At 45.3% G+C, this 13,592-nt stretch overlaps 1 protein-coding gene across 1 annotated transcript in view; it reads right to left on the bottom strand.

The window, feature by feature from the left end:
• LOC144122864 (uncharacterized) overlaps positions 1-13,253 on the bottom strand; it is a 968,996-nt gene extending 955,743 nt beyond the window's left edge. The window contains exon 1 of the mRNA XM_077655844.1: positions 13,238-13,253. The gene's annotated coding sequence lies outside the window, so the exon portion shown is untranslated. The remainder of the gene's footprint in view (positions 1-13,237) is intronic.
• Positions 13,254-13,592: the final 339 nt, after the last annotated feature.

The raw sequence follows: 13,592 nt of genomic DNA, 5'->3' as shown, positions 1-13,592 counted from the left end.
GTGTACTCATCAGTCGTTGTGCTCCAGTCCCGGAAGACACGTTGATGCCGTGGGAAGTCACCGCCACACTCACACGCCACCCGAAGGCGGTCTTTGAAGAATCGCCCTTGGTGCCACCATTGTGACGCAAGGATTTTGTACATACGGCGGTCATGCCCCTTGGATGGCTGTAGAAATCCGCACATCACCTGAAGAACTGGCAGACACAGGCCTTCCCTCGCGTACCTCAAAGCCACACGAGCATTGCACACACACAGACCTATTAATGAAGCCTGCAGGGCCTTGTCATCCAGATAGGGTTGCGGAAAAGCGAAAGTGCCCGAAGCAGAAGAAATGCAGTTCAACACGATGGCAAGACGGGCGAGTTGGTGATACATACTTAAGGGAAATTAGCGCAAAAGACGGGGACAAGTGAAGAAAACAACAGGACCAGCGCTACCTCACTACTGAAGGCTTATTCACAGAACACAAGGAAGGACACAAGGCGCTGGTCCTGTTGTTTTCTTCACTTGTCCCCGTCTTTCGCGCTATTTTCCCTTAAGGATTTATACAGGCGGAGCAGAACGGTTGGTCTGAAAATTAACATGCAGAAAACCAAAGTAATGTTCGACAGCTTAGGAAAGGAAAAGAAGTTCACAATCGGAAGCGAGGTGCTGGAAGCGGTAAGGGAATACGTCTACTTAGGGCAGGTAGTGACAGCTGATACGGATCATGAGAGAGAAATAACTAGAAGGATAAGAATGACGTGGAGCGCATATGGCAGGTTCTCTCAGATCATGAATAGCAGGTTACCAATAACCCTTTATGAGAAAAGTGTACAACAGCTGTATCTTACTGGTACTCACCCACGGGGCAGAAACGTGGAGGATAACGAAAAGGGTTGAGCTTAAGTTCAGGAACACAGCGAGCCATGGAAAGGAACATGATGTGTAACGTTAAGAGACCGGAAGCGGGAAGAGTGGGTGAGGGAATAAAAGCGTGTTAATGATATCCTAGTCGAAATCAAGAGGAAGAAATGCGCTTCCGCAGGGCATGTACTGCGAAGGCAAGATAACCGCTGGTCCTTAAGGGCAACGGAGTGGGTTCCAAGTGAAGGCAAGCATAGCAGGCGGCGGCAGAGGTTTTGTGGGCGGATGAGATTAAGAAGTTTGCAGGTATAGGGTGGGCGCAACTGGCAAAGGAAACGGGTGGTCAGGCTGATGATGATGATGATGATGATGGCATCTAAAGCTGCATGCTGCGCAGTCTATCGAAACCCAGAATGTACACATGCCAATAAAAAATTGTGAAGTGTTTTTTCTCGAAATTTGAATTTTTTATGAATTACTGAGCACTGCCTGGTTTCTCGCCTCTTCTAAATATTCAAACTGCGCTCACCTCACGAGTAAATTTTTTCGGGCAAAGATATTTTAGGCCTTGATTATGCTGGTTAGGATAAATTTCCGTGAATTCTTTTGAACAAATTGGAGATGGTCGAGCGCTAGATCTTGGGTGTTTGGAGTGGAATGATCCTACACTAAATCTCTTATTTTGCCGCGCACACGGCAAAAGAAGCAGTTCATTCATTTAAATACTCAGGAATAACGCTGTCTCGTGATCTAACATGGCGCACACATACATGAAACTTAGCGTGAAGAAGATGAGCATTAGCATAGCCGGACTGCCAGTGCTCGGAGCGAATACCTGTGGACGCTGACAGAACAAGGACTGTGTTTTTCCGCCGTGTTTTCGCAGCCACTTAAAAGGGTAGAACACCAAATTCGAAGGTTGTACAAAGACTGTCATACGTTTCCTTGGTACGTGAGCACCATAGGAACCAAGTAATAAACTCAAGGGAGGTCTGGAATATATTTTAATCTCATTTTAAAGTTTGTGAAAATACTCGCTCATGGAAGTCCGACCCATCCCTAGTGCATCAACGTGACGTAGGGAAAGAGAAGAAAACGCATCAAGTATTTGTTACGTCATTGCAGTTTATGACATACGGAACAAAGTTTTGCGGTTTTGCGGCCTAGCAACCGTGCTCGCGAATCTTTCTTTTCCTACACGCTCACGACTGCGGCTCACGACCGAGTCAACGCATGCTGCTGTAGCGATCCCGCAAGTCACGCAGTCCTGCTTGCGTTTTAGTTTACGCGCGCAGTCAGACACACAAAACGCCATGACTCCGGTTTCGTGCGCGGTTCACTTTTGCCTCAGCAAGTACGGCACCGAAGCGGCGCTGCATAAATTTCCTCGGGATGCCGCGCAGAAGCAAGCCTGGATAGATTTTGTGCGTACAACTGGGCGCCACTATTGGACTCCAAGAAAATATACTGTGTTATATTCTCACTACACTTTGACAACAGCAGCTACGAGTGCAACCCGACATAACTCGCTGGCTTCGGCATTCGAGGAAAACGTTCCCTGAGGCCTGGCACCGTGCCAACGTTGTACTCCGCAGCAGCGCAGTGTCTTCTCGCTGTGGGGAGCTGGCAGAGCGGGTCAACAGCGCCAAAGCGTCAGGTGTGTATTGCATGCTCTCTCAATGACATCTGTTGGCGTGCATGTTCGTGCTGTAGCATCAGCTTGTGCAAAATTTTTGCGCAGTGTGTCGTCGATGTTGTCAGCGGACTTCTGGTCTCCAGTGAGTACGCGGGCATAGACAAGACTCCAGACTTCTCGTCTTCGAGCACAGGTTGGAACTTTGTAGCGAGAGCTACACTGGGCTACCAGTTGAGCATTTCGCGGTGCATGGGAAAATCCAGTGGGGCGCATGCGTCGTTACCACGGCAACCAGAGAGGAGCAAGGTGCGGCGTGCGCTTCGCCGTTGGAGCCAAGTGTGGCGTCACGCGGATGAGCAGTTCGGCGCGTGCGCCGGTACCGTGGTAACCAGGGAGACACCACAGCTGCGCCGCGTTCTTCGTCGCCGCCTCGCCGCCTCGCCGCACGCCGCTCTATTACCCGAACCGCAGCGGAGATGTAATGGGCGTCTGTATCACAACGTTTGACATGCATGCAGAGGAGTCCAGCGTGGTATAGAAAAGAGAAGATTAACTCTTCCGATCCTGAGCTTGTCGCCTGGCAGTTGGTTTGAACCAATTAATAACGCTGGAGTCTGTGTGTACGTGAAACAAGGGACCACAACCACCGTCAGACATCTCCCTTCGATCGCGGTGAATGGCAAGGCCTCCTCTGTTCGGCTTCTGGAGAGGCATCATCTAAGGAGTCTACGTGGCACCGCGAACACCTGTCAAGCAGACAATTGATGTGGTTGCCACGTGTATACCAGCTTACGGCATGGTTTCACAGTTGTGTGACTGGCTGATTCAACAGGAAACAGGACTCTCTTAGTTAGTGTATGAAAGAAAAGTTTGACTTTAGCTTCGGACCCTCACCTCCAGACTACACAGTGGGAAACTACTATAGCACTTGTATACGAAACAGAGTATACCAAATCTAAATAGTGTGTAGACAGAATTGGGATCGCTGCATGCTACTTCACAAATAATCGGGCAGTCTTCGTCTCTGTCAAGCAAAATGAATAAAATATGTGTATACCCTATCTGTCTGTCATTGTTAAACTTAGTAACTACAACAAACCTAGCCAGAGAAACGTACCTCTCACTAGGTATATCCTGGCATAGCCGAGCTATGCCACTACAAATTTCTTCGATGATCTGGTTTACTTGGGTTTTCACATGGTGCTGAAGATTGATGTTTTGGTTGGCAGCTTATCTAAACATCACAGTAGCCCCGAAAAAGTACAAAAAGGACGCGAAATAAATGGTACTGAAACCTGGTCTGAACGCCGCGACATTACTAGAGCTGCGTATGAAGATGGCTTCGCTGTTTCTACTTCTGCCCAACCATTGGCTTCCGCTATTGTGCTGTGCGCGGAACGCCGACGCAAGCGCTTCGGTTGAATAAAATGGACCGCCCTCTAGCCCAAAAATCAAATTTTAATTTTTTCCGGGCTCCAACTTTCTCCCAAGCGTGTTTTGGTAATACAGGTAGCAGGTAAAATAAGTGCTGACGCACTTGTCTCCTGGTTTGGCGATCATCCGTGCCTCGCAGGAGGCAAGTGCGTCCGCACGCCTTCAATTTTACTTTTGGACAATGAGTCCAGTTTGCTAGGTCTACTGTAATTACGAGTCTGTTTTGCATGTTAATTGGAACAAGTCTTGTTCTTTAGAACCTTTTAACTTTTCTTTGACTCGATATGACTTTGAGCGGTTTAGCGTACCGTTTTGTTTGTTTTGTTAAGCGTTTTGCCCCTTGACTCTGCTTTTCTTCGACTTTTGACACAGTTTTGCGGTGACTGTGTTGTTTTCGTGTTTATTATAGTTGGTTGTTCCTTGTTTCTGTCATTTGCCTCGTGCTGCGAGGGCGTGTATTCTTCTATCTTATGGCTCTTCCTGGTCCTCTAGTTTTGGGTTCGGGGTCAACGTTGCGTCGCTTCGTTGTGCTGGTACTTTGATATTGTGGGCAATGATTTGTATCTGTGTTTGATAGCTTTGTCAAGACTGCTGATTTATTGGGTCACGTTGGTTCTGGATGGCATTTAAAAAGCTGCTTTTTCTCTGAATAAATGTGCTGATAGTCAGCGCCAGTCCTGTGCACTTCTTCGTTGGTCCTTGTCTTTTCGCGCTGCATTCTTTAACCATGATCACTGACCATCAAGCCCAAACAGCCGCGTTAGTGCAATAGGTATGAACGACTGAGAGGAATTTTGATAGAAAGTGTAGTGCCAGAGCTTAGGTTTGAAAGTGCAGTGCCGAAGGGCAAAAATTTGAGCCAGAAACACGGGCAGCCTCTGCCTTCTCAGTCTGGTACAGCACAAACACAGGGATGACTTGGAGCACTGTTGGGAGTGGCTCGGCGCACTAGGAAGCCTGTTAGTCGTGTAGCGCTATTTGAATTATGTGCACTTCATTGACTAATTGTTCACTGCCAAAGTGCAGAGAGAGTCGTGTAGCGCTACTTTCATTATGCGCACTTCATTGACTAATTGTTGACTACCAAAGTGCAGAGTAGGACATTATGTCTGTGCGATGCGCTCCAGTATGAAGCCAAGAGGTTTGTGGTCATTGTACTTGAGGCACACCAATTTCTGTGTCTGCAGTTTCTTTGCGAGAAATGCAGCGTAAAATTTGCGTGAGGAATGGTGTTAGAAATCAAGTGACAACTTGCTGCTGTTCTGCAACCACTGAAAAGTTTACTTAGTTGGCCAACCCAAAGGCACCCGCTTCACGTGCATCGAGGCCGTCAATGCTGCTTTCATTGCTTTCAAGGAGCGTCAGTGCAAGCTGACCTTTGGCCACCGTGATTTGAGAGACAGCGCCTATGTTCTCTTATGCGTGGATTGTGCTCGCCGTGCGCTTCAGGCATCATATAATGGACCCCATCTCGTCGTCGCGCGGGGCGACAAAACTTAAATACCATGTGTCATCAGTTATAACACAATCATCTCCCTCAACGACATAAAGTTTGCCCACGCCGACAACACCGTGCTTCCTTCATCAGCTGCCCCCTCACTTCTCTTTCTACTTTTGCCCAACAAGACATCTCCCTACCCTCTTTCACCTAGCCGGCAGACTTCGCTGGGACGACTCCGTCTCCTGAGGGGGAGGCCTTGTGGTGGCACGTTAGCGCCGTGCGCTTTGAGGTGAAGAAGTAAAAGAGACGCTCAGCGGCTGCAACAAACAGTTTGGCTGCAGCCGTTGTGGAAGCAATATCTTCTAGTGTAGCATAGCATCTAGCCATGCTGGACCAGTGCTCTGAAGAAGACAACTGCGAAGTGCAAGGGACGCTTGCAGACCTAACATTTGGCTTGAACCGTTGTTGGACGTTGCAGACTATGTAGATTGAACTTGGCCAGAACCCCCTCTTACTCGTTGAGTGTAAAAGAGCGGAATCTTGTGCTTTGCTTTTGTTCATTCCATAGAGGCAGTAAAACTGTGCAGTGAGTCATGCAACTTGATCCTTTAGCTGCTCAGCCTCAGCACTCGAAGGATGAGGTGTGAATATTTGCACAGGATGATGGGTGCAGGGGCCAAGTATACGCAAGTACAAGTACAGCACAAGTACTTTTTGTAGCTGTAGCTTCAGAAACATTTTCTAAAAATCAAACAGTTGTAGCAGACCTAGGAGACAAGAAACATCGTGGCAGTAAAAAGTAGGAGAGCCACAGAAAATAGCTTGCACTCACCATAAAGTAGGTCCGAGTAGTACCGACAGAACACAGGACTCGTTGAGGTCAGGATGAAGTAGCAATTACGAACTGTAATTTTTCAAAGCTGCATGATAGCAGAGGTCTACATAAAAGCTGCCTTTTGCTTTCTGTCTCGTTGTAAAGTTGATTCCACAATCGCAGGATAAGTTACATTTCGACTGGTCCTCTTTGTGCAAACTGTTCTGTCCAATCAAAATTCCCAAACTCTGTCATGCTTTTGGTGTGTGTTCATGTCCTTGCTTAGTTTAGCCTCTGAAAGTCCCACAGGTGTCTGCTTTCTGAATCTTAGGGTGTTGGGTATAAAGTATGTTTTTTACCCGCTTGTAATGCAGATCAGCCCTCCAAGTAGCGGCCCTCTTCCTGTGTAACGTTTTTTGTGTTGTGACATGTTGAATAAGTGCTACGCATCTGCTAGCCAAGGCACTTTTTAGACAAAGACTCACATGTTACTGGTGCTATGGATCGCGTGTCTTTGTGTTAAAGTTTATATTTGTGCAGTGCAGAATGTTCATGACAAAAGACAAAAGAGAAGTAACACAAGTAGTTTCTCAGGGAGATGTTTTGGAAAAAAACAGTAAATCGTGGAAAAATATTAAATTAAGTAAACGGCCAAACGAACCATACAATCAGACAAAAAGGAAAACTAAAACCAGGCGTGGAACTCTAGGCTGCAGTGTTTGCAAATGGTTATAGAAGCGTAGAGTGTTTGCAAATGGTTATGGAAGCCTATCGTGTTTCATCTCTTCATACAAGGTCGGCGACCACTTAGATCTTACTTTTTATTTATTTGGTCAGTTTGCTTCTAAAGGCTCTCTTTAGAGGGTATCACGGGGGGGGGGGGGGGGGGGGGGGGTTAGTGTATAGGGCGTATAAGAATCAAGAACCGCAACAAAAAATATTGTTTACCTTCTGAAAGGCTGCTTCTTCTCTGCAAGTGCGCTGATCAGTTTGCATTATGAAAGTCAAATTGATAACGCCACAAGAGCACCAATGTAGAAATTATTGAGAGTTTGGCACACCATAAAAAATTTGAAACGTCCTTCCAAATATCACTGACGCAATGCGCTTCATGTGTGGTAGTTGTGATGGCATGTGTGTAGGTGTGATGTAGGTGTGTAGGTGTGTAGGTGTGATGGCAACCCATTCATAGTGTTTTATAGTAAGGGGTGAGTTCAGCATATCAGCTCTGAAATCGCAGTCCAATCTACCTACTCTTGCACTTCGTCACCATATTGTTAGTTTATGCTTATTTCCTAAATTCTTTTATTCCGAGCTACCACAGGAACCCTATATCTGCCCTCCCCTCCACGCTTCTCTCTTCGCACCGGACATCAGCAGCAGGTATATCGAACTGTAGAAGAACGGCAGATTGGGCGAGTTGGAAATGCTCCATAATGTTAAAGCAGCGCTAAGCAACAAGGACGAAGAAAGAAGGGAACGCACACACAGGCGCTGATCTTACAACTAAATTTTATTTGAAGTATTCAGGTCAGTTTATACATACACAAGAACTACGCACATGCGCATGGTCAAATACAGATGTACTCATTTAAAAATGCAAATGAACACACACTGCATTAAAGGATCGTGCAGTTATCGCCGATATGCTATCCCCTGTGCTCATTTCCTTGGAGGTTAGGGTTACTGAAGGTGTGCTGACGCAACAGCTTGTCTTTCTTGCGATATGGAAGGCCACTGCTATCTCTCTTGTGCGCCGATCATTGTGCATAAACAACACTTCCGTGTAAACAAAATACGGTGTGCATTTACACATGAAGCATTGCTTGGCTAGGTTAGTTTCTTTTTTTCTCAAGGAATTAGAGTGCTCCAATAAAAATTTAGTTGTAAGTTCAGCGCCTTTGTGTGTGTTCCCTCTTTTCTTCGTCCTTGTTGCTTAGCGCTGTTTTAACATTATGGAGGTATATCCACCACGTTGCACGCACAAATCTTCATAATTCTTTCCCCACACTTCTAGCGATCGGAACGGCCTTCCCCAAGAACTTGCTGCCATCACATGCCAAACTATATTTCTTAACCAAAGTACGCGTTTGCTTGCATCATGATAATAATTTTTCTTTGTATAACTCGTTCAAATTTTTCTGTGTTTATTCAGTTGTTAACATATATGTATGCATCACGATAATCATTTTTCTTTGTATAACTCGTTCAATTTTTTGTGCACTTCGTCTGTTGTTAATCTATGTGTGTCCCACTCCTTGTGTTATAAATACCCTAACACGAGGGTTTTAAAGGAAAAAAAGTAAAGTGACTAAAGTGAAGTGAAGTTTAGGAGCTGCATTATGAAAATACCCATTCCATAAAGTTAGTAGGTTTTATATCAAGTCAAAAATTAAGCTTAGAGAGCGCGAGATTTTTCAGTTTTCTGACGAACCCAAGCTCCGTTGAATGCACTGCAAGAGAAATTTTCATAAAGTATCTTGCGCAAGTAGACCTAGCCAGTCTTACATCTAACCCTCCTATGTACATTCTTACAACGTCATCACCTATACGTTTTTAAAAAAAATTAAGTAAGGAATGTGGTTAAGTTTTACATGTAGAGGCATAGCTGAGGAGCACTATACGAACGTGAAGTAAAACGAATTTTAAATATGAGTAGAACTTTTTAATGATCATAAGTTACAAAAATGCTTCCCTAGAAGAAGAACAATCCGAGAAAAAATATATGAAGTAGAAAATAGGTTCAAGACGCATCCTTTATGCCGTTTTATAGGAGCGCATGAAAACTGCAACGTAAAGTCATGCCGGAATGAAACGCGAGTACGCATATACCTTACTTTTTACTTTGTAGGCAGATATTAATTTATAACTATTTTATGAATATGTACTTCGTTACACCTTTTGCCCTTAAACATGAATCAGGCTTTTTATGCGCAAGTACACAGGTAAGATATTTTGTTTTGCTTTTTGCTTTCATTCTGGCCTGACTGTACACTTCTCTCAAAGTGGAGCTTCGACAACAAAATCCCGTATCCTTTTTTTTTTCGCGCATGTATTTCGACTATACCGGCACATCCTACCATAGCTTGAATAAAATCTCCGTATACGTAATGCTCCTTACGTAATATACAGAGCAACAAAGCACTAGGTCTTCTCTGAGATGTGTCGGGTTGCAAGTTGACGATTGCACGGGCTCTCTGCAGCATACTAGCTGCTTCCTATCGCCCCAAGAAATGCACGGGCCAACGATGACTGCGGGTGAAACCTGGCAAAGATAAAAATAACAAAATAAAGTGGTACCTGATGGAGTGAACCGTTGACAAATCTCACTTGGTGACGTAACTACAAATTTATAAAAACTATTTCACTGGCGCAGCCTCACATTGCGACTGCGGCGTTAAGGCTCAAAAATGAGAGTGTTGGCAGAATGAACAAGTTCAAAATTGCGCATGAAACTTCGGTTGTGATAAACGATTTTACTCACCGTTGAGATTGGGGCAGTTAATACGAGCCTTGGCCGTAGGTATGTCTCAAGGCCAGTGTACGACATCCGGTTTCGCCGCTGCTTCGTTTCATGGCTCCACACAGCTGTTCCTTTCAGAATTCCTTCTTCGTCCCGAGAGCATTAGCTTGTGTGTAATGAGTTACACTTGATAGGACTGTTTCAATAACTTTTGTCATCATCTGTGAAGAGAGCGCTTAGCTCTGTTCAGAAGAAATACCATTGAAAAAGCTGACGAAATGCAGACGTATAGAAACTTACTTCAACAGCCATGGTGGTTGCTCCCCAGTAATCCTCCCCCGCCGTGGGCTCAGGACCCTATTGGTCGAATTTTTAGCAGGTAGTGCAGACTACTCTGAACAGAAGAGTACAATATTAGCTTGCGCCTTATCAGTTTTTGTTTATAAATGGCTTTTATCGCATGCTTTAGTCCTCTACCGTTGCGCACAACATGGAGTTGTTTTGTGTGAGAATGTCGTTGATTTGCTCAACCTGCAACAAATTTACTCACTGCAAATAACGCCAGATTCTACGTGTGTTTCTAAGGCATAGAGTTGAATCGTTCAAGTACGCAATGCATTACAGGATTGCAACAATAAGGCGAGCAGCAAACTTCATGCTGAGCAGAAATTACGATATATACTACCATCGATTCCAAGCGGACGCTACCCAAAACAACCACAAAGAGCCGTTCGTTTTTCTTGACCTCTGCTGTGTTGCAGAGGCGAGGTGTTCGCTTCGTGCTCTTGTAGTCCACTTTTGCTATAGCTTATCATGTGGCTTGCCGAAGATGGTACAAGCGAAGTTTAGAAACTTATCGGTTCAGAATTATTAATTTCGTAGTATAGGAGAGTTCTTGAGATCCAAGAAAAACAAAAGGGTGGTCACAAATCATTTAAATGATTGTCATAAAAGTCGCAATCTTTAAATTCATAATAACTGTATTTACATCGAAAGAATATACGCTGAGCATAGGGTCTGAAAAATATTAGTAAATTAGAAAAAATCGTTAATCTAGAGTTCGCTGTGACTGCGTTTTGTTGTATCAATAAAGCTTTCGTCGCGAATTGCAGGAATGGCATTCTAGAGATAATCTATTAGTCGCAGCAGTCGGTACCAAACAAAGCACAGGCTTTTTGTTGTCACTGCATTTTTGTGAATCTGCAGTTAATTGTGCAAGTCCAAATTCACTGCTTTAAGACGTCTTCTGTTCTTGAGCTGCTAAAAGAACAGATTTTCTGCCCGTTCGTAAGCTGTCATTACGAGAACACAGCATGACCGCCAATGCGCTGCATCTTTGCCGCCGCGACAGCTGGCATCACCGCCCGCAGCAGCACTGGCTCTACGTACCAGACCGCAAACCTATTTGTGCTGCCTCCCAGCAATGCAAATATTAATTACACACGACTGCGATTTCATCCAGCAGACTGAAATTCGTAAAGGTACCAGAATTTTGTCATAAAATATAAGGTTAGGTTGTAGTCCCGCCCACAGTCACATGCGATTTCAATACAATACTATTAGATCGATGCGTCGCGCACTGTCATAAAACAAGCGAACTCCAGCCGCGATGTGCAGCACAAACACGCCCGTTTTTAGCGTGGTCTTAAAGCGCCGGTTCTGTGTAATGTGACAAGCTTCAGCGCGTCGTCACGTTCGCTTCGACTGTGAGTTGCAGTATGCTATGTTATCTCATTTTCGATGCTCTCCGCGGAGAATGGTGGGAGCAGGCGCTTTCTCCCCCCACGCACGAGCAGCCAGGAGGCTCAAGGAGCGCCGATGGCACTACTCCTCTCCGGAAAATGGCCACCGACGCGAACCGCAGTGCGGCCGCGAAACTTTGGCGCCAAAGAGCAAACGCTAACGAGCGCAAGACGCCGAGGCAGGCGAAACCGGATGGCCAACGAGACGACACATAGCAACGGCAGCGAGAGCAACTCTCCTTTCTTCTTGTCATCTCTCCCGGTCGATTACACGACCCGAGTCAAATGGCAGCTAAGAACTTGACCTGACCCTAAGGTTAAGTTGGGAGGTAAATAAGATCTCTTACACTTTAGTCTGAAAACGTCGTTGCTGGGAAAATATTTCGAAAGCATATATTGAGTGAAGACATTAAAAATAATTTCCTTACCTAGATATTCAAAAATGGACGATGAGCGCCCACAGTTCGCGGATAGCGGCGCCATTTTTACACGTGAACTCTGGGCAGTCGTACTCTGTGTTCTTGCACCTACTGCGCGGCACACCAAGAAGGTCAACCGATGTCAACGTACTCATAACATTGTTGCTTTTGCGCCACTCTTCACCATCAGAAATGAGCACGCCACACAGCAAACGCTTGAAACGCAGCAAGGCACGACGCACAAAATAGACTGGTATATCCCTTTAAGCGCTGGCCTGATCCCCCGTTACAGTAGTTTCATCGGCGAACAACACTTTGTTTCTTGAAACGCAATTCTAATTATGCTCCCGAACACTTTAACACTTAGCGTACCAATCGCTAATCGGACCACAGCTTTAATATGCATTCGCGATTGCGAATACGCGTCAAGTATAACCCATAAATGATCTTGTACCTTCCCACAGCTGTGCCGTTAGATTCATTCATAACTGCTATTCATTAAAGCCAGAATGTCATACCTCAAAGGTGAACCCGCTTTCGTCTCCGCATCGCCAGTTTCGCACAATTTCATAACTTCTTTCACAACACCTATGACTGCGCAGGCTTCATCTCACCACCAGCTCGCATATCTCATGGAATCTGCCATATTCTTTAGGTCGCCCTGCCTCGTGTCCATATGGCTACATTTACTGCCTCAATCTTCTCCCGCGCAGCAAGGCTATCACTTGTCCATCAGACTTGATCAAAGCCGCCTAACAGATCATATATGCCTAACTGACGTGACAACGATAGTACTAATCGTTCTCTAATTTTCCGCCCCTTATACAATACCCCTGTGATAATAAATTGAACTCAACGTAACTGAGAACAAAACAAATGTGTACATTTTTCATTTCGTTAAAACACTGGGTGGATGGCAAAGATTAGTTGAACCCACTATAGCCGCTTTTGAGGTAAGGTGACTCATGATGGCAGCAACAGCTGGCATCGGTGTTAATTAGCTCATTATCTTCTAGGCTTTGGATGTCCAATGCCCCATTTAATATGTGCTATGCAGAACTACGGGAGATCGACGCTGGCAAAGCGGCACAAACATGCACAGTCACCTCTTCTCATAACGGCATGTTCCTAATGAACCAAACACAGCTAATTTTAGGCGACAGCACTGACGTGCGGCTGCTAAACGCCAATCAAATACATGACGTGTGCTCAAAACATTATGAGCCATCAGGCGACTATAACCTGCGCCAGTAGAAGTACTTTGCTGCAACTTAGTCTTGTGGCCTTGAAGAAGGCAACGACGCCATTCGGATATGTTGGACGTCGAGCAACGCCGGGTGTATTGTAAGAGTTTTTTGAAGCCTTCGTTTTGAGAAGCACTCCTGCGTTTTTTGTGAGCGGACACAAAAGAATGAAGAGCCATTAACGAAACAGCCTTACTTTCATCAGGGAGACCAACAGCTGAAAGAAAAAGACACGCAAGTGAGGTACGCAGCACATGGTCTTCGCGGCACGAATATGCTGCTTCTTCAATTTTTATTGACGTCACAAGGCGAAGGAAGGCAAGCAGAAAAAGTTGATTAGCTTGATATCCCATATCAAACCGCAACAGCGCTTGGATTTCATAGAAGCAAGAGGCACGACGAAGCGCGGACTAACTAAATGTGCTCTGGTCGTATAAAGTTGCTGGTTACGATGCAATGCCGTGGAAGAGCGCACAACCAATAGAGGCGCATGAACAAGAGATAACGACTAAAATGGTCCAATAGAATTGCATGAAAGTTTCATGGTTCAA

The sequence above is a fragment of the Amblyomma americanum genome, chromosome 3 (assembly GCF_052857255.1).
Source record: "Amblyomma americanum isolate KBUSLIRL-KWMA chromosome 3, ASM5285725v1, whole genome shotgun sequence".
In the NCBI taxonomy this organism is placed as follows: domain Eukaryota; kingdom Metazoa; phylum Arthropoda; class Arachnida; order Ixodida; family Ixodidae; genus Amblyomma; species Amblyomma americanum.
Note: the sequence above shows the minus strand (reverse complement) of the source record. Positions and strands in the feature narration are given on the sequence as shown.